Source organism: Ranitomeya variabilis, chromosome 1 (assembly GCF_051348905.1).
Source record: "Ranitomeya variabilis isolate aRanVar5 chromosome 1, aRanVar5.hap1, whole genome shotgun sequence".
NCBI lineage: Eukaryota > Metazoa > Chordata > Amphibia > Anura > Dendrobatidae > Ranitomeya > Ranitomeya variabilis.
Window position 1 is genome coordinate 655,663,745 of NC_135232.1, and position 23,294 is coordinate 655,687,038.

A 23,294-nucleotide genomic window follows, 5' to 3' on the forward strand; every position below is an offset into this window, starting at 1 on the left:
AAGCCTGGCACACAAGCTGAAAGGGCAATATTACTCTCCCACTGTTTTTTTATGTATTTTTTGTTTTTTAAGGGAGACTTTAGAAACCCAATAATATTTAAAAAAAAAAATAAATAGGCTTTCTATGGCCCACTGAATGAGAGGGAGAGAGGTGGCACACCCAGGAGTCAAGACTGGCACACAAGCTGAAAGGGCAATATTACTCTCCCACTGTTTTTTTATGTTTTTTTTTTTTTTTTCAGGGAGACTTTAGAAACCAAATAATAAGAAAAAAAATAAATAAATAAATAGGCTTTCTATAGCCCACTGAATGAGAGATAGCACACACAGCAGTGGCACACAAGCCCTGACTGAGGCCAATATTTTTCTCCCACTGATTGATGTAGTGTTTTTGTGTTGAGGTAGATTTTAGAACACAAATCAAGGAAAAAAAAAAAAAATGCTTTCTATGGCCCACTGAATGAGAGAGAGGTGGCACACCCAGGAGTCAAGACTGGCACACAAGCTGAAAGGGCAATATTACTCTCCCACTGTTTTTTTATGTATTTTTTGTTTTTTAAGGGAGACTTTAGAAACCCAATAATATTTTAAAAAAAAAATAAATAGGCTTTCTATGGCCCACTGAATGAGAGGGAGAGAGGTGGCACACCCAGGAGTCAAGACTGGCACACAAGCTGAAAGGGCAATATTACTCTCCCACTGTTTTTTTAAGTTTTTTTTTTATTTCAGGGAGACTTTAGAAACCAAATAATATAAAAAAAAAAAAAAAAAAAAATAGGCTTTCTATAGCCCACTGAATGAGAGAGAGAGGTGGCACACCCAGGAGTCAAGACTGGCACACAAGCTGAAAGGGCAATATTACTCTCCCACTGTTTTTTTATGTTTTTTTTTTTTTTTTCAGGGAGACTTTAGAAACCAAATAATAAGAAAAAAAATAAATAAATAAATAGGCTTTCTATAGCCCACTGAATGAGAGATAGCACACACAGCAGTGGCACACAAGCCCTGACTGAGGCCAATATTTTTCTCCCACTGATTGATGTAGTGTTTTTGTGTTGAGGTAGATTTTAGAACACAAATCAAGGAAAAAAAAAAAAAAATGCTTTCTATGGCCCACTGAATGAGAGAGAGGTGGCACACCCAGGAGTCAAGACTGGCACACAAGCTGAAAGGGCAATATTACTCTCCCACTGTTTTTTTATGTATTTTTTGTTTTTTAAGGGAGACTTTAGAAACCCAATAATATTTAAAAAAAAAAATAAATAGGCTTTCTATGGCCCACTGAATGAGAGGGAGAGAGGTGGCACACCCAGGAGTCAAGCCTGGCACACAAGCTGAAAGGGCAATATTACTCTCCCACTGTTTTTTTATGTATTTTTTGTTTTTTAAGGGAGACTTTAGAAACCCAATAATATTTAAAAAAAGAAATAAATAGGCTTTCTATGGCCCACTGAATGAGAGGGAGAGAGGTGGCACACCCAGGAGTCAAGACTGGCACACAAGCTGAAAGGGCAATATTACTCTCCCACTGTTTTTTTTTTTTAGGTTTTTTTTTTTTTTTCAGGGAGACTTTAGAAACCAAATAATATTAAAAAAAAAATAAAAAAAAATAGGCTTTCTATAGCCCACTGAATGAGAGATAGCACACACAGCAGTGGCACACAAGCCCTGACTGAGGCCAATATTTTTCTCCCACTGATTGATGTAGTGTTTTTGTGTTGAGGTAGAATTTAGAACACAAATCACGGAAAAAATAAATAGGCTTTCTATGGCCCACTCAGTGAGAGATGGCACACACAGGGATGGCACTGTAGCAGAAATGCCAATCTTAATCTCCCACAAAAAAAACAAAAAAAAAACAGGGACTGTCCTACAATTACTATCTCCCTGCAGTAATCTAAGCCAGGTATGGCAGGCAGCAATAGGAGTGGACTGATGCACAAATTAAATAAAAAGTGTGGACAAACAAAAAAGATAGCTGTGCAGAAAGGAAGGAACAAGAGGATATGTGCTTTGAAAAAAGCAGTTGGTTTCCACAGTGGCGTACACACAGCAATACAGCTATCACGGAGCCTTCTAGGGCAGCCCAATGAGCTACAGCGCTGAGGGGAAAAAAAAAAAAAAATAGCTTCCACAGTCCCTGCACACCGAAGGTGGTGTTGGACAGTGGAAATCGCTGCAGCACAAGCGGTTTGGTGGTTAGTGGACCCTGCCTAACGCTCTCCCTGCTTCTGACGAAGCGGCAGCAACCTGTCCCTAAGCTCAGATCAGCAGCAGTAAGATGGCGGTCGGCGGGAACGCCCCTTTATAGCCCCTGTGACGCCGCAGACAGCAAGCCAATCACTGCAATGCCCATCTCTAAGATGGTGGGGACCAGGATCTATGTCATCACGCTGCCCACACTCTGCGTTCACCTTCATTGGCTGAGAAATGGCGCTTTTCGCGTCATTGAAACGCGACTTTGGCGCGAAAGTCGCGTACCGCATGGCCGACAAGCACAGGGGTCGGATCGGGTTTCATGAGACGCCGACTTAGCCAAAAGTCGGCGACTTTTGAAAATGATCGACCCGTTTCGCTCAACCCTAGCGCTGGCTATTCAAATTGACCGGCGTTTGCGGGAGCGCAAAGCCGCGAATCCTCTGGTGGTGTTGTCTGAACAAACACCTGATTTAATGCAATGTGGTAGAATTCAGACTAGAAATGAACGGAAAAATCATAGACGTCAGAATGGGTTGTGTTTTTACTGTGGTGATTCTACACATGTTATATCAGCATGCTCTAAACGCCTAACTAGGGTTGTTAGTCCTATCGCCATTGGTAATTTACAACCTAAATTTATTTTGTCTGTGACTTTAATTTGCTCATTGTCCTCCTACCCTGTTATGGCGTTTGTGGATTCAGGTGCTGCCCTGAGTCTTATGGATCTGTCGTTTGCCAAGCGCTGTGGTTTTGTTCTTGAGCCATTGGTAAATCCTATCCCTCTTAGAGGTATTGATGCTACGCCATTGGCGGAAAATAAACCGCAGTTTTGGACACAGGTAACCATGTGCATGACTCCTGAACATCGGGAGGTGATTCGTTTTCTTGTTCTGCATAAAATGCATGATTTGGTCGTTTTGGGTCTGCCATGGTTACAGACCCATAATCCAGTCTTGGATTGGAAGGCAATGTCTGTGTCAAGTTGGGGCTGTCAGGGAATTCATGGTGATTCCCCGCCGGTGTCTATTGCTTCCTCTACTCCTTCGGAAGTTCCTGAGTATTTGTCTGATTACCAGGATGTATTCAGCGAGTCCAGGTCCAGTGCTCTTCCTCCTCATAGGGACTGTGACTGCGCTATAGATTTGATTCCAGGTAGTAAATTTCCTAAGGGAAGATTATTTAATCTGTCTGTACCTGAGCATACCGCAATGCGTTCTTATATCAAGGAATCTCTGGAGAAGGGGCATATCCGTCCATCCTCTTCCCCTCTTGGTGCGGGATTCTTTTTTGTGGCTAAGAAGGACGGATCTTTGAGACCTTGTATTGACTATCGGCTTCTGAATAAAATCACTGTTAAATTTCAGTATCCTTTGCCTCTGTTGTCGGACTTGTTTGCCCGGATTAAAGGTGCCAAGTGGTTCACCAAGATAGATCTTCGTGGTGCGTACAACCTTGTGCGCATTAAGCAAGGAGATGAATGGAAAACTGCATTTAATACGCCCGAAGGTCATTTTGAGTACTTGGTGATGCCTTTCGGGCTCTCTAATGCTCCTTCAGTGTTTCAGTCCTTTATGCATGATATTTTCCGGAAGTATCTGGATAAATTTATGATTGTTTATCTGGATGATATTCTGTTTTTTTCTGATGATTGGGACTCGCATGTAGAGCAGGTCAGGATGGTGTTTCAGGTTTTGCGTGAGAATGCTTTGTTTGTTAAGGGTTCAAAGTGTCTCTTTGGAGTACAGAAGGTTCCCTTTTTGGGTTTTATTTTTTCCCCTTCTGCGGTGGAGATGGACCCAGTCAAGGTCCGAGCTATTCATGATTGGACTCAACCCACGTCAGTTAAGAGTCTTCAGAAGTTCTTGGGTTTTGCTAACTTCTACCGTCGTTTTATCGCTAATTTTTCTAGCGTTGTTAAACCTTTGACGGATATGACCAAGAAAGGTTCTGATGTTGCTAACTGGGCTCCTGCAGCCGTGGAAGCTTTTCAAGAGTTGAAGCGCCGGTTTACTTCGGCGCCTGTTTTGTGCCAGCCTGATGTCTCACTTCCCTTTCAGGTTGAAGTGGATGCTTCTGAGATTGGGGCAGGGGCCGTTTTGTCGCAGAGAGGCCCTGGTTGCTCTGTAATGAGACCATGTGCTTTTTTCTCTAGGAAGTTTTCGCCTGCTGAGCGGAATTATGATGTTGGCAATCGGGAGTTGTTAGCCATGAAGTGGGCATTTGAGGAGTGGCGTCATTGGCTCGAGGGTGCTAAGCATCGTGTGGTGGTCTTGACTGATCACAAAAATCTGATGTATCTCGAGTCTGCTAAACGCCTGAATCCTAGACAGGCCCGCTGGTCATTGTTTTTCTCCCGTTTTGACTTTGTGGTCTTGTATTTACCAGGTTCAAAGAATGTGAAGGCTGATGCTCTTTCAAGGAGCTTTGTGCCTGACTCTCCTGGAGTCGCAGAACCAGTTGGTATTCTCAAAGAGGGAGTTATCCTGTCAGCCATTTCTCCGGATTTGCGACGTGTGTTGCAGAGATTTCAGGCTGGTAGACCTGACTCTTGTCCACCTGACAGACTGTTTGTTCCTGATAAGTGGACCAGCAGAGTCATTTCCGAGGTTCATTCCTCGGTGTTGGCAGGGCATCCGGGAATTTTTGGCACCAGAGATCTGGTGGCTAGGTCCTTTTGGTGGCCTTCCTTGTCACGGGATGTGCGGTCATTTGTGCAGTCCTGTGGGACTTGTGCTCGAGCTAAGCCTTGCTGTTCTCGTGCCAGCGGGTTGCTCTTGCCCTTGCCTGTCCCGAAGAGGCCTTGGACACACATTTCCATGGATTTCATTTCAGATCTTCCGGTGTCTCAGGGCATGTCTGTCATCTGGGTGGTATGTGATCACTTTTCCAAGATGGTCCATTTGGTATCTTTGCCTAAGCTGCCTTCCTCTTCCGATCTGGTTCCTTTGTTCTTTCAGAATGTGGTTCGTTTACACGGCATTCCTGAGACTATTGTGTCTGACAGAGGATCCCAGTTTGTTTCCAGGTTCTGGCGATCCTTTTGTGCTAAGATGGCCATTGATTTGTCGTTTTCGTCTGCCTTTCATCCTCAGACTAATGGACAAACGGAGCGAACTAATCAGACTCTGGAGGCTTATTTGAGGTGTTTTGTTTCTGCAGATCAGGATGATTGGGTGACCTTCTTGCCGTTGGCTGAGTTTGCCCTTAATAATCGGGCTAGTTCCGCTACTTTGGTTTTGCCATTTTTTTTTGCAACTCTGGTTTCCATCCTCGTTTTTCCTCGGGACATGTGGAGCCTTCTGACTGTCCTGGGGTAGATTCCGTGGTGGATAGGTTGCAGCAGATCTGGAATCATGTGGTGGACAACTTAAAGTTGTCACAGGAGAAGGCTCAGCGTTTTGCCAACCGCCGCCGCGGTGTGGGTCCCCGACTTCGTGTTGGGGATTTGGTATGGCTGTCTTCTCGATTTGTTCCTATGAAGGTCTCCTCTCCTAAATTTAAGCCTCGCTTCATCGGTCCTTACAAGATATTGGAAATCCTTAATCCTGTGTCCTTTCGCTTGGATCTTCCGGTGTCATTTGCCATTCACAACGTGTTCCATAGGTCTTTGTTGCGGCGGTACGTTGTACCTGTGGTTCCTTCTGTTGAGCCTCCTGCTCCGGTGTTGGTTGAGGGCGAGTTGGAGTACGTGGTGGAGAAGATCTTGGATTCTCGTCTCTCCAGGCGGAGGCTTCAGTATCTGTTCAAGTGGAAGGGCTATGGTCAGGAGGATAATTCCTGGGTGGTTGCCTCTGATGTGCATGCGGCCGATTTAGTTCGTGCCTTTCACGCTGCTCATCCTGATCGCCCTGGTGGTCTTGGTGAGGGTTTGGTGACCCCTCCTTAAAGGGGGGGTACTGTTGTGAATTAGACTTTTTTGGCTCCCTCTTGTGGTCACTAGTGATATGACTCTGGGATTGTCTTTCCTCAGTTTGGCACCCACCTGGGTCGTTAGTCCAGGGGTGTTGCTATATAAACTTCCTGGATTCTCAGTCCTGTGCCTGGCATCGTTGTAATCAGTTCCTTTCTGTTTGCTCCTGTCTGCTGGTCCTGGATCTTGCAAAATTAAGCTAAGTCCTGCTTCCTTGTTTTTTGGTTATTTGCATAGCTCTTATTTTTTGTCCAGCTTGTACTAAATGTGATTCCTGATTTTGCTGGAAGCTCTAGGGGGCTGGTGTTCTCCCCCCGGGCCGTTAGACGGTTCGGGGGTTCTTGAATATCCAGCGTGGAAATTTTGATAGGGTTTTTGCTGACCGTATAAGTCATCTTACCATATTCTGCTATTAGTCAGTGGGCCTCTCTTTGCTAAATATCTAGTTCATTCTTTCGTTTGTCTTTTCTCCTTACCTCACCGTTATTATTTGTTGGGGGCTTGTATCCAACTTTTGGGGTCTTTTCTCTGGAGGCAAGAAAGGTCTATCTTTTCCCTTCTAGGGTTTGTTAGTTCTCCGGCTGGCGCGAGACGTCTAGAACCAACGTAGGCACGTTCCCCGGCTGCTGCTATTTGTGGTGCTAGGATTAGATATATGGTCAGCCCAGTTACCACTGCCCTAAGAGCTGGTTTTTTTGTGTTTGCAGACTTGGTCTGTACTTTTGAGACCCTCTGCCATTGGGGTCATAACAGGGGTTCAAATCTCTCACAACACATCTAGATGAGTTCCTTAGGGGGTCTACTTTCCAAAATGGTGTCACTTGTGGGGTTTTTTTACTGTTTAGGTACATTAGGGGCTCTGCAAACGCAATGTGACGCCTGCAGACCATTCCATCCAAGTCTGCATTCCAAATGGCGCTCCATCCCTTCCGAGCCCTCCCATGCGCCCAAACGGTGGTTCCCCCCCACATATGGGGTATCAGCGTACTCAGGACAAGTTGGACAACAACTTTTGGGGTCCAATTTCTCCTGTTACACTTGGGAAAATACAAAACTGGGGGCTAAAATATAATTTTTGTGGGAAAAAATTTTTGTTTTATTTTTACGGCTCTGCATTATAAACTTCTGTGAAGCACTTGGTGGGTCAAAGTGCTCACCACACCTCTAGATAAGTTCCTTAGGGGGTCTACTTTCCAAAATGGTGTCACTTGTGGGGGGTTTCAATGTTTAGGCACATCAGTGGCTCTCCAAACGCGACATGGTGTCCCATCTCAATTCCTGTCAATTTTGCAGTGAAAAGTCAAACGGCGCTCCTTCCCTTCCGAGCTCTCCCATGCGCCCAAACAGTGGTTTACCCCCACATATGGGGTATCAGCGTACTCAGGACAAATTGTACAACAACTATTGGGGTCCAATTTCTTCTCTTACCCTTGGGAAAATAAAAAATTGGGGGCGAAAAGATCATTTTTGTGAAAAAATATGATTTTTTATTTTTACGGTTCTGCATTATAAACTTCTGTGAAGCACTTGGTGGGTCAAAGTGCTCGCCACACCTCTAGATAAGTTCCTTAGGGGGTCTACTTTCCAAAATGGTGTCACTTGTGGGGGGTTTCAATGTTTAGGCACATCAGTGGTTCTCCAAACGCAACATGGCGTCCCATCTCAATTCCAGTCAATTTTGCATTGAAAAGTCAAATGGCGCTCCTTCGCTTCCGAGCTCTGTCATGCGCCCAAACAGTGGTTTACCCCCACATATGGGGTATCGGCGTACTCAGGAAAAATTGTATAACATCTGTTGGGGTCCATTTTCTCCTGTTACCCTTGGTAAAATAAAACAAATTGGAGCTGAAGTAAATTTTGTGTGAAAAAAAGTTAAATGTTCATTTTTATTTAAACATTCCAAAAATTCCTGTGAATCACCTGAAGGGTTAATAAACTTTTTGAATGTGGTTTTGAGCACCTTGAGCGGTGCAGTTTTTAGAATGGTGTCACACTTGGGTATTTTCTATCATATAGACCCCTCAAAATGACTTCAAATGAGATGTGGTCCCTAAAAAAAAATGGTGTTGTAAAAATGAGAAATTGCTGGTCAACTTTTAACCCTTATAACTCCCTAACAAAAAAAAATTTAGTTCCAAAATGGTGCTGATGTAAAGTAGACATATGGGAAATGTTACTTATTAAGTATTTTGTGTGACATATCACTGTGATTTAATTGCATAAAAATTCAAATTTGGAAAATTGCGAAATTTTCAAAATTTTCACCAAATTTCCATTTTTTTCACAAATAAACGCAGGTAATATCAAAGAAATTTTACCACTATCATAAAGTAGAATATGTCACGAGAAAACAATGTCAGAATCACCAGGATCCGTTGAAGCGTTCCAGAGTTATAACCTCATAAAGGGACAGTGGTCAGAATTGTAAAAATTGGCCCGGTCCATAACGTGCAAACCACCCTTGGGGGTGAAGGGGTTAAAGCTGGGTTGTGGTAAAGTAGGGAGAAACAGTGTATCTTTAAATCCCTGGAGTATACTAAAATGCTTCATACTGTGAAAGAAACATCCATAAGATATTGTACCTGCTATTACTTGTGTATAACCCATATCAAATTACCGTTCAGTAAAGAGTTTATTTTGGAATGGTGGACTCCCTCATTGAACTGACAAAAAACATCTGGTCCTGGGAAGCCCACAACACCAGCAATGTGCGGCCTGCAAGGACATAAGGCCCTCATTGTTAGGGGTCGAGTTCCCGCCTCTGCACAGGGGGAATCTCGGCCATTTCCGCTGCGGTCTCCCATTCTCCTGCCACAGTGGAGCCTGCTCAGCGGAGACGTCCATCCCAGCGTCTCGCTCAGTCTGACTCTGTGCAAAGGGTTACTGCTGCTTTTCCAGCTTCTGCCATTGAAGCCAGTGCTGGGCAGCGGTGAGCAGACGCTTTTGGGACTAAGTCCTGCTTTTCCCCTTCTGAGCATGCCCAGGGTAAGATCTCTCATTGGAGATTGAGGGTCACATGCTTAGATACTGCAGCAAAACCCATTGGTTCTCCAGGAAGGTCCTGAAGTTGCTCAGGCTCTGTGGCAGCCTCTCATTGGTCCTTCTAGGAATGTCCTGTACTTGCTGCAGCTATAAAAGGTTCGCATGGCTGCACGGCCATGCGCTAGTTTCAAATCTAAGTTATGTGCTTTGCGCCAGTGTGGTTACGTGTATATGTGTTCAATTTCTCCACTCAGTTTCTAGCATTGACCCTGGGCTCCAACACCACCAGTTGCTGCCCGGAAGTGCTGTCTGCACAGTCAACACCTGCTCCAGTGTTATTGGGGTTCAGTAATACCAGCTGCTCCCCTGCTGTGTGTGCAGCAATTTCTCCACTCAGTTTCTAGCATTGACCCTGGGCTCCAACACCGCCAGTTGCTGCCCAGAAGTGCTGTCTGCGCAGTCAAAGTTGCTCCTCTGTTATTGGGGTTCAGTAACGTCAGCTGATCCCCAGCTGTGTATCCGGCAATTGCTCCTGCTAACTCCACACTCACACTACTACAGATTTGAAACTTGCTCCAATTAGGCCTCGGCCTACACTCTGTTTCTCCTGTAATCCCTGGGCTCCAACACTGCCAGTTGCTGCTCGGAAGTGCTGTCTGCACAGTCAACACTTGCTGCCATGTTATTGGGGTTCAGTAATGTCAGCTGATCCCCTGCTGTGTATCTGGCAATTTCTCCTGCTCCCTCCAAACTCACACTACTACAGAAATTAAAGCGAACCCGTCTCCCCCCCAGGCGTTTGTAACTAAAAGATCCACCTTGTGCAGCACTAATGCTGCACAAGGAAAAGGTGGTTCTTTCAGTTATGCTCCTTGCACACGCTGAACTAAGCACTTATAAAATGTGTCCCCTCATACCGTGAAAGTCCCGGTAGCGGGACTTTCCTTCCTAATCAGACGCAGCACAGCTGTCAATCATACCCCCTTGGCGCCGTGCGCCACCTCCTGAGCATTCTTTGAGTCTGTCCCGGAGCCTGCGCTGTTATGTTATCCCTCGGCCATGCGCAGTTAGCGCTGCCCATTTTCTGACATCATTTGATGTCAGGCTGACTGCACCTTTGCGGCCGCGCTGCCCGAGATCCCGCCCCACAGTGTCTTCTGGTTTATTCACACTGCGGGGCTCTGATTCATGGGCATACGCAGTGCATATCTTCGCCTCTCACTCATCTCCCTCCGCCTTCTTCAGACTGTGCGGCGTCAGCTGATCCCTAATTGCCGTGGCATGCGCTTAGGGATCAGCTGACGCCGCACATTTCTAGGGTTGATGTCCCCTTTGTATTGTCCTGTGACATCAAGCCCACAGATTAGCAAAGGAAAGGCGACTATAAGAAACCTATCCATTACTAACCCTATAGTTGTATGGTAAATAAACATACAGCCAGAATAAAGTTCTTTATTTGAAATAAAGCAAAACACACTTTTCCTTTTATATTTAAAAATAACAAACACAGTTATACTCACATAACACACATCACATCCATTGAATCCCTCATCTCCTGTATTAAAACAAAAATAAAAAAACAACCATATCCCGCACCTGTCCGTCGTTTGTTCTGTCCCATTCCGTAATCCATGTCTGGGGAATAAACAGTTTTCAACCTGGACTGTGCCAAGATGCGGCCGTCCAGGCTGAGAACCACTGGGGAATGAGCTGCTGCGAGCACAGCCTCAGTGACTAGCAGTGACATCATTGAGGTTACTGTAGGTCATAGAGGCTGCATTTCCAGCCTCTGCATCGTGAGACTTTTTCTCACTATGCTAGCAGTGATCTCACTGAGGTCACTGCAGTTCATTTGGATAACACAGGTAGTTGAGTAAAAGAAAGTGCAGGACTGCCTGTCTGGGAGCCCTACTGCTTCAGGCAACACACATGAAGGAGACCAAACACCAAAAAAGCAAAAGGGTCCAAATTACCCCTGATAGCATTTATATTGAGCTCAAGCTACTCCTGCACCATCCTCTCAAGTCGTTCACAATGTGTCAGATTTGTACTCTGTTCTGCTGGTGCATGGGCTGGTCTAGAAATGCGTGAAGTGACTCACAGAAATTGCTTATGCCACTTACATTGCTGCTAATGTTTTTGCGATGACACCTGGGTGTTCTCGGGGCTGGAAGTCTAGAACTGCGATGCACACTGTGTGCCTCACTGTAGTCTTGGGGGAAAACCACTCTTAAGATTGTCTACAAGCGTGTTTCGATGGTCCATAATGTGCGTGTCCCTCTCCAGGGGGAAGCATATGGTAAAATTTACTCTTGTACCATGGGTCTAACAGAGTGGAAAACCAGTAGTCAGCACTATTTCTAAGCCTAAGAACATGGGCATCATGTTGAAGATAGTGCACCAATTGAATTGGGTCATACTTTTGCTGTCTCAAAAAAAACCAAGCTAAGCAGCCTTTGCCACCCTTCTAAACTGCAGACTCGCAACCGGTGCTGACCAAAGCCACAGTTGTGGCTGAGGAGCAGTGCTTGTGGTTGTTGCATCTCTCTGTGTCTGTACGGCAAGCCACAACATAATCTCATCTTCCTCCTCCTCCACCTCCTCTGTTGAGCTACTCAGCTGAGTACCTTTTGGTTCACACCAAGTGAGATCTACAACCTCATCATCACCCTCTCTGTTCTCACACTCTTCACCCTAAGAGTCACCCTCCTCCTCTTCCTGCCCTTACACCACAGTACAGTCCGTGTGTGCCTCTGGAATCTGAGTCTTATCAGGATCACCTCCATCTGTGGTGGTTAATGTCTGATAACGAGGGTCTGGATTCTGCTCGGACACTACTTCGTCCGGCCCCGGATCCAACATGAAAAAATTTTGGACATCGGTGCAGATGCTTTCCTCTTCTGGATTCTGTGAATCTTTGGAGCAGACCTCTGATGCCCATGAAATACAATGTGTGAACAGCTCTGCAGAATGACCCATCTGTGGTTCCCCACAGTCAGTTGGGCATTTGGAAAATAGTGACGCTGGGGAAACAAGGGTGATTTGTGCCACCTCTGGGGATTGTACTGTGTGTGATGTCAACATGGAGGAGGAAGAGGAGAGGCCACTTGATGCCACGCTTGCAATCCACTGGAGCACATTAGGTTTCTGGCCCTCATCTACAAGGCATACTGCTGTGTGGCTGTCAAAGAGAGTGGAGTAGCCCGTCCAGTAACAGATGTTGTCAGTGGTCTTTGGATAGGATGAGACAGGGTTTGTTCAGTTGAGCTTTCGTTAACATTAACACCTAACCCACGTACACGTCAAACACCAAGCCTATTTCCCCTTCCCCCTTGATCTTGCTTTTTCCCACTCATGTTGTATGTATATTTTTCCCCTTGTAACCTTCTGTTTAAGAACCTTAGGCCCACAGCTGTCAGTCACCTGTCAGTAAATGAACAATCACTATTTATTTTCTTAGTGTGCCTGAACAACACTCCTATGCCTTATGATTTTTAAGAGGTAATCTGGAATTCTGATTCCTCACTGCAACACACTTTTTGCCCAAACAATTTCTATTAGCAAATGGGGCCTCCTGAGACTGAAACACAGGTTTAGCACAATCTAGTTAGATGCCGGAAGATCAATTTCACACAGGACAGGATCCTATCTAGCTAACTGTTAAGTTCTCTTTCAGCAGCAGCAACACTAACAGGAGTGGCTTCTCTGCACTTTAACACTGAGAAAATGGCAACAGCAAAAGAAGATGTCGAGCTTTTTATATGGAAAGGGAAATGTGACTTTTGCAGCCAATCAGAGAAGACCTTGTGTCATGATGTTATGGAAGATTTTTGCGACCTGATTAGCTGCCGGAATGTACACACATTAAGTTATTATAGAAAAAAAAATTATGGTACACTCCGCAGCAACTCTGACCTAGACACACCCTCTCCCCTCATAAAACGCATTCCGCCCTATCATCATACAGCACCACTATCCTAGACAAAATGAAAACAAAAGCATTAGTGGAAACGCGATCATTTACTGAACTGTCACCGAATTTTGCTGACTTTGAGGATAAATGCTTGGGAAACCAAACACGAATCCGAATGTGTTACGTTCGTGCCCAATTTGAAATTGGCAAACGTTTTACGAACAAGTTTGCTCATCTCTACTAGAGGCACTGTGGTGTCATGATACTGATCATGTGGGAGGGACTGTGGGGTGAAATGGTGAGGGAAATTCACTTTGGGGGTATTATGCAGTAATGGGGCCTTTTAGAAGGAATCATACTCTATAAGGGTCATAAAAGGGGTGTAGTAGAGGGCGAGAACAACTTCACTATGAATTACTGTGTACCTGCCACACTATGTGTCCCTCTGCTTCATTTTAAAAGCTGTGAGGTATGACCCCTCTACTCTGCCAAATATTTTTGCGATAACTGTGGAGGGAGGTGGAGGCAATTAGGACTTTTTTATAGGGCCAAGTGATTTCTATATACACTACTGCTGGTCTCCATTTATCAGTTGCATCTGGACAGATGTTTAATTTTTTAGCTTTAGCAAGACAAGAGTGTAAAATTGTGCCCCAGTTCAGTTCCTCGTGTCTCATTATTTTGATTGTTTGTTGGGTAGACCAGGTCAATTCAGAAGGTAATAGAGAATCAATTCTTGATATGTGGAGATGTGCTTAACATTGCTATCAGATAAATCCACATACGAAATACTTAGACGGGATCCAACTAAGGACTACACTCTGGAGCTAACAAAAATTCTAACACAAGTTTGATTTAAAAAAATGAGTTAAATTATCTGCTACCAAAATTCCTGAAGGTGGCTACCGAAAATCCATAAGGGAGTCAATCCCCTAAAAGGACGACTAATCGTCTCTGGGATTGACTCCCTATCTCAGAATTCTAGTGTATATTTGGACAGACTTCTGAGACCTTTAGTGTTGGCCCTCCCCTCATATCTAAGGGATTCCACGGATCTGCTTAACAAATTGGAGGGAATATCTGTTGAGCCTGATATGATCATTGCGTCAATAGACGTAGAGGTGTTATACAGCAGTATGAGACACAAGGATGGTCTTAAAGCAGTTAACCACTACCTTGAAAGTAGAGATATCCATCTGGTGCCACACAATGAGTTCCTATTGAAGCTTTTGGGATTTATACCTCAGCACATTTTTTTCATGCTTGATAGGAGGTTCTACCATCAGCTCAGGGGCACAGCAATGGGGAGCCCATGTGCCTTCACGTATGCCAGCTTGCTCCTGGCTGGTGGGAGGATATGTGTCTTTAGGGATGAGAATGTCATCTGGTGTCCAAAGATATTGTTCTGGGGTGCTAACATCGATGACATCCTCGTCCTGTGGGATGGTGACCAAGGGTCTTTTATGGAATTTCTGAACCATCTCAATATTAATTACCTTGACCTCTCGTTCACCTACGAGATAGGCTGTGACCACTTTGCTTTCAAGATATATTCTTCTCAAGGACCACCGAAGGCTCGCTTAGTGCCTCGATTTTTCAAAAGCCTACAGCAACAAATAATGTTCTCAGGTGGGGGAGTCACCACTTCCCCGCTCTGAAAAAAGAAATTCCAAAGGGGCAATTTTCCAGATTGCAGAGAAATTGCTCATCTCTCTCGGATTATAAGACCCGCTCCATAGATTTACAGAATCCATTCAGAAAGAGGGGCTATCCGGCAGATATAATATATTCTGCCTATAATGTTGCTCTACACGCTAATAGATCCTCACTCCTTGTTACTAAGGCAGATAACGATTCAAACTCTATCACCCGTTTAATTGGTACATTTGACGACCAATCTAAAAAAGTGATGGAAATCCGCAGAAGACACTGGGAAACTCTGACTTTGGATCCGGACCTTTGTGATTTTATTCCCCCCAACCCATCTGTAACCTATAGGACAGAGGTGCATAGTCACCTTATTCCCCCAAAAAAGGCAAGCACATGGCTTACTAATAGGTTATTAGGTACCTTCAAATGCGGCCATTGTACTTACTGGTGGTCGGCGCTCATAGCAAGTGAGTAATTCTGCTACATGCAGGCAATCTTATCAATGCCTGTATGTAGCAAAGTCGATCAGGTTATGGCAGCTTCTAATCTCTATTGAATAAAAAAAACGAACAAAAATATACCCTCAAAAGGAATAGCCTAGATGGTAGGTGAGTCAAAAACTGACGGGAGGTCTCCTCCCCAAATAGGACTAGACTGATACTAATCCAGTCACTAACAACCTCTATTAGCAAATAAAGAGGTATACCCACCTAAAAATAGTAGTACCAGTGATAGATCAGTGATGACGTTCACATAATTCCATAGATGTGCAGATATAAGTGAAATTTCCCTAGACACTACAAAAAACCTGTATATGTGTGCCTACCTAGATGCGGAGGTTGGCACCCTAAGAAATACGAGAATGGCACCCCCGCTCATATGATGGCTGTCCCTAATCTCCTGGCTATGCCCTATAAGGTAACAGTCAGAAATAGAAGGCTAGATGGCTTGTCACATCATGTAATGGCATATTGTGTTATATAGCAAACATGGGTGTTATGACTAGGGTTGAGCGAAACGGGTCGATCATTTTCAAAAGTCGCCGACTTTTGGCTAAGTCGGCGTCTCATGAAACCCGATCCGACCCCTGTGCTTGTCGGCCATGCGGTACGCGACTTTCGCGCCAAAGTCGCGTTTCAATGACGCGAAAAGCGCCATTTCTCAGCCAATGAAGGTGAACGCAGAGTGTGGGCAGCGTGATGACATAGATCCTGGTCCCCACCATCTTAGAGAAGGGCATTGCAGTGATTGGCTTGCTGTCTGCGGCGTCACAGGGGCTATAAAGGGGCGTTCCCGCCGACCGCCATCTTACTGCTGCTGATCTGAGCTTAGGGACAGGTTGCTGCCGCTTCGTCAGAAGCAGGGAGAGCGTTAGGCAGGGTCCACTAACCACCAAACCGCTTGTGCTGCAGCGATTTCCACTGTCCAACACCACCTTCGGTGTGCAGGGACTGTGGAAGCTATTTTTTTTTTTTTTTCCCCTCAGCGCTGTAGCTCATTGGGCTGCCCTAGAAGGCTCCGTGATAGCTGTATTGCTGTGTGTACGCCACTGTGGAAACCAACTGCTTTTTTCAAAGCACATATCCTCTTGTTCCTTCCTTTCTGCACAGCTATCTTTTTTGTTTGTCCACACTTTTTATTTAATTTGTGCATCAGTCCACTCCTATTGCTGCCTGCCATACCTGGCTTAGATTACTGCAGGGAGATAGTAATTGTAGGACAGTCCCTGTTTTTTTTTTGTTTTTTTTGTGGGAGATTAAGATTGGCATTTCTGCTACAGTGCCATCCCTGTGTGTGCCATCTCTCACTGAGTGGGCCATAGAAAGCCTATTTATTTTTTCCGTGATTTGTGTTCTAAATTCTACCTCAACACAAAAACACTACATCAATCAGTGGGAGAAAAATATTGGCCTCAGTCAGGGCTTGTGTGCCACTGCTGTGTGTGCTATCTCTCATTCAGTGGGCTATAGAAAGCCTATTTTTTTTTTTTTTTTTTTTAATATTATTTGGTTTCTAAAGTCTCCCTGAAAAAAAAAAAAAAACCTAAAAAAAAAAAACAGTGGGAGAGTAATATTGCCCTTTCAGCTTGTGTGCCAGTCTTGACTCCTGGGTGTGCCACCTCTCTCCCTCTCATTCAGTGGGCCATAGAAAGCCTATTTATTTTTTTTTTTAAATATTATTGGGTTTCTAAAGTCTCCCTTAAAAAACCAAAAATACATAAAAAAACAGTGGGAGAGTAATATTGCCCTTTCAGCTTGTGTGCCAGGCTTGACTCCTGGGTGTGCCACCTCTCTCCCTCTCATTCAGTGGGCCATAGAAAGCCTATTTATTTTTTTTTTAAAATATTATTGGGTTTCTAAAGTCTCCCTTAAAAAACAAAAAATACATAAAAAAACAGTGGGAGAGTAATATTGCCCTTTCAGCTTGTGTGCCAGTCTTGACTCCTGGGTGTGCCACCTCTCTCTCATTCAGTGGGCCATAGAAAGCATTTTTTTTTTTTCCTTGATTTGTGTTCTAAAATCTACCTCAACACAAAAACACTACATCAATCAGTGGGAGAAAAATATTGGCCTCAGTCAGGGCTTGTGTGCCACTGCTGTGTGTGCTATCTCTCATTCAGTGGGCTATAGAAAGCCTATTTATTTATTTATTTTTTTTCTTATTATTTGGTTTCTAAAGTCTCCCTGAAAAAAAAAAAAAAAACATAAAAAAACAGTGGGAGAGTAATATTGCCCTTTCAGCTTGTGTGCCAGTCTTGACTCCTGGGTGTGCCACCTCTCTCTCTCATTCAGTGGGCTATAGAAAGCCTATTTTTTTTTTTTTTTTTTTTAATATTATTTGGTTTCTAAAGTCTCCCTGAAATAAAAAAAAAAATTTAAAAAAACAGTGGGAGAGTAATATTGCCCTTTCAGCTTGTGTGCCAGTCTTGACTCCTGGGTGTGCCACCTCTCTCCCTCTCATTCAGTGGGCCATAGAAAGCCTATTTTTTTTTTTTTTTAAATATTATTGGGTTTCTAAAGTCTCCCTTAAAAAACAAAAAATACATAAAAAAACAGTGGGAGAGTAATATTGCCCTTTCAGCTTGTGTGCCAGGCTTGACTCCTGGGTGTGCCACCTCTCTCCCTCTCATTCAGTGGGCCATAGAAAGCCTATTTATTTTTTTTTTTAAATATTATTGGGTTTCTAAAGTCTCCCTTAAAAAACAAAAAATACATAAAAAAACAGTGGGAGAGTAATATTGCCCTTTCAGCTTGTGTGCCAGTCTTGACTCCTGGGTGTGCCACCTCTCTCTCATTCAGTGGGCCATAGAAAGCATTTTTTTTTTTTTTTCCTTGATTTGTGTTCTAAAATCTACCTCAACACAAAAACACTACATCAATCAGTGGGAGAAAAATATTGGCCTCAGTCAGGGCTTGTGTGCCACTGCTGTGTGTGCTATCTCTCATTCAGTGGGCTATAGAAAGCCTATTTATTTATTTATTTTTTTTCTTATTATTTGGTTTCTAAAGTCTCCCTGAAAAAAAAACAAAAAACATAAAAAAACAGTGGGAGAGTAATATTGCCCTTTCAGCTTGTGTGCCAGTCTTGACTCCTGGGTGTGCCACCTCTCTCCCTCTCATTCAGTGGGCCATAGAAAGCCTATTTATTTTTTAAAAAAAATATTATTGGGTTTCTAAAGTCTCCCTTAAAAAACCAAAAATACATAAAAAAACAGTGGGAGAGTAATATTGCCCTTTCAGCTTGTGTGCCAGTCTTGACTCCTGGGTGTGCCACCTCTCTCTCTCATTCAGTGGGCCATAGAAAGGCTATTTTTTTTTTGGTTTTTTTAATATTATTTGGTTTCTAAAGTCTCCCTGAAAAAAAAAAAAAAACATAAAAAAACAGTGGGAGAGTAATATTGCCCTTTCAGCTTGTGTGCCAGTCTTGACTCCTGGGTGTGCCACCTCTCTCCCTCTCATTCAGTGGGCCATAGAAAGCCTATTTATTTATTTTTTTAAATATTATTGGGTTTCTATAGTCTCCCTGAAAAAAAAAAAAAATACATAAAAAAACAGTGGGAGAGTAATATTGCCCTTTCAGCTTGTGTGCCAGTCTTGACTCCTGGGTGTGCCACCTCTCTCCCTCTCATTCAGTGGGCCATAGAAAGCCTATTTATTTTTTTTTTTAAATATTATTGGGTTTCTAAAGTCTCCCTTAAAATACAAAAAATACATAAAAAAACAGTGGGAGAGTAATATTGCCCTTTCAGCTTGTGTGCCAGTCTTGACTCCTGGGTGTGCCACCTCTCTCTCATTCAGTGGGCCATAGAAAGCATTTTTTTTTTTTTTTCCTTGATTTGTGTTCTAAAATCTACCTCAACACAAAAACACTACATCAATCAGTGGGAGAAAAATATTGGCCTCAGTCAGGGCTTGTGTGCCACTGCTGTGTGTGCTATCTCTCATTCAGTGGGCTATAGAAAGCCTATTTATTTATTTATTTTTTTTCTTATTATTTGGTTTCTAAAGTCTCCCTGAAAAAAAAAAAAAAAACATAAAAAAACAGTGGGAGAGTAATATTGCCCTTTCAGCTTGTGTGCCAGTCTTGACTCCTGGGTGTGCCACCTCTCTCTCTCATTCAGTGGGCTATAGAAAGCCTATTTTTTTTTTTTTTTTTTTTAATATTATTTGGTTTCTAAAGTCTCCCTGAAATAAAAAAAAAACTTAAAAAAACAGTGGGAGAGTAATATTGCCCTTTCAGCTTGTGCGCCAGTCTTGACTCCTGGGTGTGCCACCTCTCTCTCTCTAATTGTGGGCCATAGAAAGCCTTTTTTTTTTTTTTTTTTTTTAATATTATTTGGTTTCTAAAGTCTCCCTGAGAAAAAAAAAAAAATAAATTAGGTGGGAGATTAATATTGACATTAGTGCTTGAGTGACAGTCCTGCGTGTGTGTCATCTCTGTGATTTTGTGCCACAGAAAACAGAGTGTGTAACATTGTGCCTGATTTTCCTTGTGGTCTCACCAACCTGTTAAGGGATATTGAAATCATACTGAAGTTATAGCTCACCGTGTAAGTTGTTTGACAGCAACAAATAAAGTTACTTTGGTTAAGATTTTAAAACAATGAGGAAGTCTGGTGCAAGAGGTCGTCGTGGGCGTTCATTGTCAGCTGGTAATGATGGTAGTGGTAGTGGAGCATCAGGTGGTCGTGGGGATAAAAATATTCCACCTAAGTCTGGAGCTGTGGAGCCAGTTTCGTCGTCAGGCTACACAAGGCCTCGAACGCTCTCTTTGCTGGGAGTAGGAAAACCGCTTTTAAAGGCGGAGCAGCAACAGCAAGTTTTGGCTTACATTGCAGACTCAGCCTCTAGCTCTTTTGCCTCCTCTTCCGAAACTGGTAAATGTAAAAGCAGCGCGTCGCTTGTGGATGTTCACGGTCAGGGACAAGTCGCTTCCTTGTCCTCCTCAGCAAAAACTACAACAAGAGAGAAGGATGCAGCAGGCGACACAACGGGTCACTCCATGGAGCTCTTTACACATACCGTCCCTGGCTTAGAAAGTGAAACATTTAACAGGCCATGCCCATTACAAGTATATTCTGACATGGAGTGCACTGATGCACAGCCACAGCCAGAGTACTATGCTGCTCCTTTGACTCAGACCACCACATTGCCCTCTCAGGGTACAGATCCACAATCAGACCCTGATGAGACTATGTTGCCCCGCCACGAACGCTATACCACCGACCGACACAGTGACACAGACGAAGTTGCACACGAGCTCGAAGAGGAGGTAATAGATGACCCAGTTATTGACCCCGATTGGCAGCCATTGGGGGAACAGGGTGCAGGCGGCAGTAGTTCAGAAGCGGAGGTGGAGGAGGGGCCGCAGCAGGCATCAACATCGCAACAGGTTCCATCTGCCGGGCCCGTATCTGGCCCAAAACGCGTGTCAAAGCCAAAACCTGTTGGAGCACAGCGTTGCCATCCGGTTAAAGCTCAGTCTGCAATCCCTGAAAAGGGATCCGAGTCTAGGAAGAGTGCAGTCTGGCATTTTTTTAAACAACATCCAACTGATCAGCGCAAAGTCATCTGTCAAAAATGTTCAACTAGCTTAAGCAGAGGTCAGAATCTGAAAAGTCTAAATACTAGTTGCATGCATAGACACTTAACCACCATGCATTTTCAAGCCTGGACTAACTACCAAACGTCCCTCAAGGTTGTAGCACCCTCGGCCAATGAAGCTAGTCAGCAACGCAACATCCCTTCCGTCACTGTAAGGCCACCATTTTCCGCACCACCGGCAGTATCTGTGCAGGTTTCTTTGCCAGCCAAAAGCAGTCAGGGTCAGGGAATCACCAGTTTTGTAGGAGGAAATATTGCATCTAGGGCACCGGCGGAAACAATACCGTCTCCAACCGTCTCTCAGTCTGCCATGTACACCGGCACACCCGAAAGTTCCACGATCTCCAGCTCTCCAGTCCAGCTCACCCTACATGAGACTCTGGTTAGAAAAAGGAAGTACTTATCCTCGCATCCGCGTACACAGTGTTTTAACGCCCACATAGCTAGACTAATCTCGTTAGAGATGATGCCCTACCGGTTAGTTGAAAGCGAAGCTTTCAAAGCCCTGATGGAGTACGCTGAACCACGATACGAGCTACCCAGTCGACACTTTTTTTCCAGAAAAGCCATCCCAGCCCTGCACCAGCATGTTAAACAGCGCATCGTCCATGCACTCAGGCAATCTGTGAGTACAAAGGTGCACCTGACTACAGATGCATGGACCAGTAGGCATGGCCAGGGACGTTATGTGTCCATCACGGCACACTGGGTGAATGTGGTGGATGCAGGGTCCACAGGCGACATCAATTTAGGGACAGTTGTGCCTAGCCCACGGTCTAGGAAACAGTTGGCTGTAGGCGTTCGCACCCCCTCCTCCTCCTCCTCCTCGTCCTCCTGCAGAAGCTACAGCTCTTCCACAGAACGCAGTCTGCCAACCACTCCATCGGCAGATGACACTGTTGCACACCAGTTGTCCCATTATGGGCCAGCTACTGCCAAGCGTCAGCAGGCTGTATTGGCTATGAAGTGCTTGGGCGACAACAGACACACCGCGGAAGTTCTGTCCGAGTTCTTGCAACAAGAAACGCAGTCGTGGCTGGGCACAGTAGATCTTGAGGCAGGCAAGGTAGTGAGTGATAACGGAAGGAATTTCATGGCTGCCATCTCCCTTTCCCAACTGAAACACATTCCTTGCCTGGCTCACACCTTAAACCTGGTGGTGCAGTGCTTATTGAAAACTTATCCTGGGTTCTCCGACCTGCTCCTCAAAGTGCGTGCACTTTGCTCACATATCCGACGTTCGCCTGTACACGCCAGCCGTATGCAGACCTATCAGCGGTCTTTGAACCTTCCCCAGCATCGCCTAATCATAGACGTTGCAACAAGGTGGAACTCAACACTGCACATGCTTCAGAGACTGTGCGAACAGAGGCGTGCTGTTATTTATTTGTGGGAGGATACACGGGCAGGCAGTAGGATGGCAGACATGGAGTTGTCAGGTGTGCAGTGGTCTAAGATACAAGACATGTGTCAAGTCCTTCAGTGTTTTGAGGAATGCACACGGCTGGTTAGTGCAGACAACGCCGTAATAAGCATGAGCATCCCCCTAATGCGTCTGCTGATGCAAAGTTTGACGCACATAAAGGAGCAGGCGTCTGCACCAGAGGAAGAGGAAAGCCTTGATGACAGTCAGCCATTGTCTGGTCAGGGCAGTGTACAGGACGAGGTAGCGGGCGAAGAGGAGGTGGAGGACGAGGAGGATGATGGGGATGAGTATATTTTTAATGCCGAACCTTTCCCGGGGGCACAGGAAATTGGTTGCGTGTCACGGCCGGGTTCTGGTTTTTTGAGGGACACAAGTGACGTAGATTTGCCTGCAACTGCCCCTCAACCAATCACAACCGGAGATTTGACAACTGGAACTTTGGCCCACATGGCGGATTATGCCTTACGTATCCTAAAAAGGGACACACGCATTACGAAAATGATGAACGATGACGATTACTGGTTGGCCTGCCTCCTTGATCCACGCTATAAAGGCAAATTGCAAAATATTATGCCACATGAGAACTTGGAACTAATATTAGCAACCAAACAATCAACTCTTGTTGACCGTTTGCTTCAGGCATTCCCAGCACACAGCGCACGTGATCGTTCTCACACGAGCTCCAGGGGGCAGCAGACTAGGAGTGTTAGGGGTGCACACATCAGAAGTGGCGTTGGACAGAGGGGTTTTCTGACCAGGTTGTGGAGTGATTTTGCTATGACCGCAGACAGGACAGGTACTGCTGCATCAATTGAAAGTGACAGGAGACAACATTTGTCCAGTATGGTTACTAACTATTTTTCATCCCTTATCGATGTTCTCCCTCAACCGTCATTCCCATTTGATTACTGGGCCTCCAAATTAGACACCTGGCCAGAATTGGCAGAATATGCATTGCAGGAGCTTGCTTGCCCGGCAGCAAGTGTCCTATCAGAAAGAGTATTCAGTGCTGCAGGTTCAATATTAACCGAAAAAAGGACTCGTCTGGCTACCCAAAATGTTGACGATCTAACATTCATTAAAATGAACCACAACTGGATTTCGAAATCT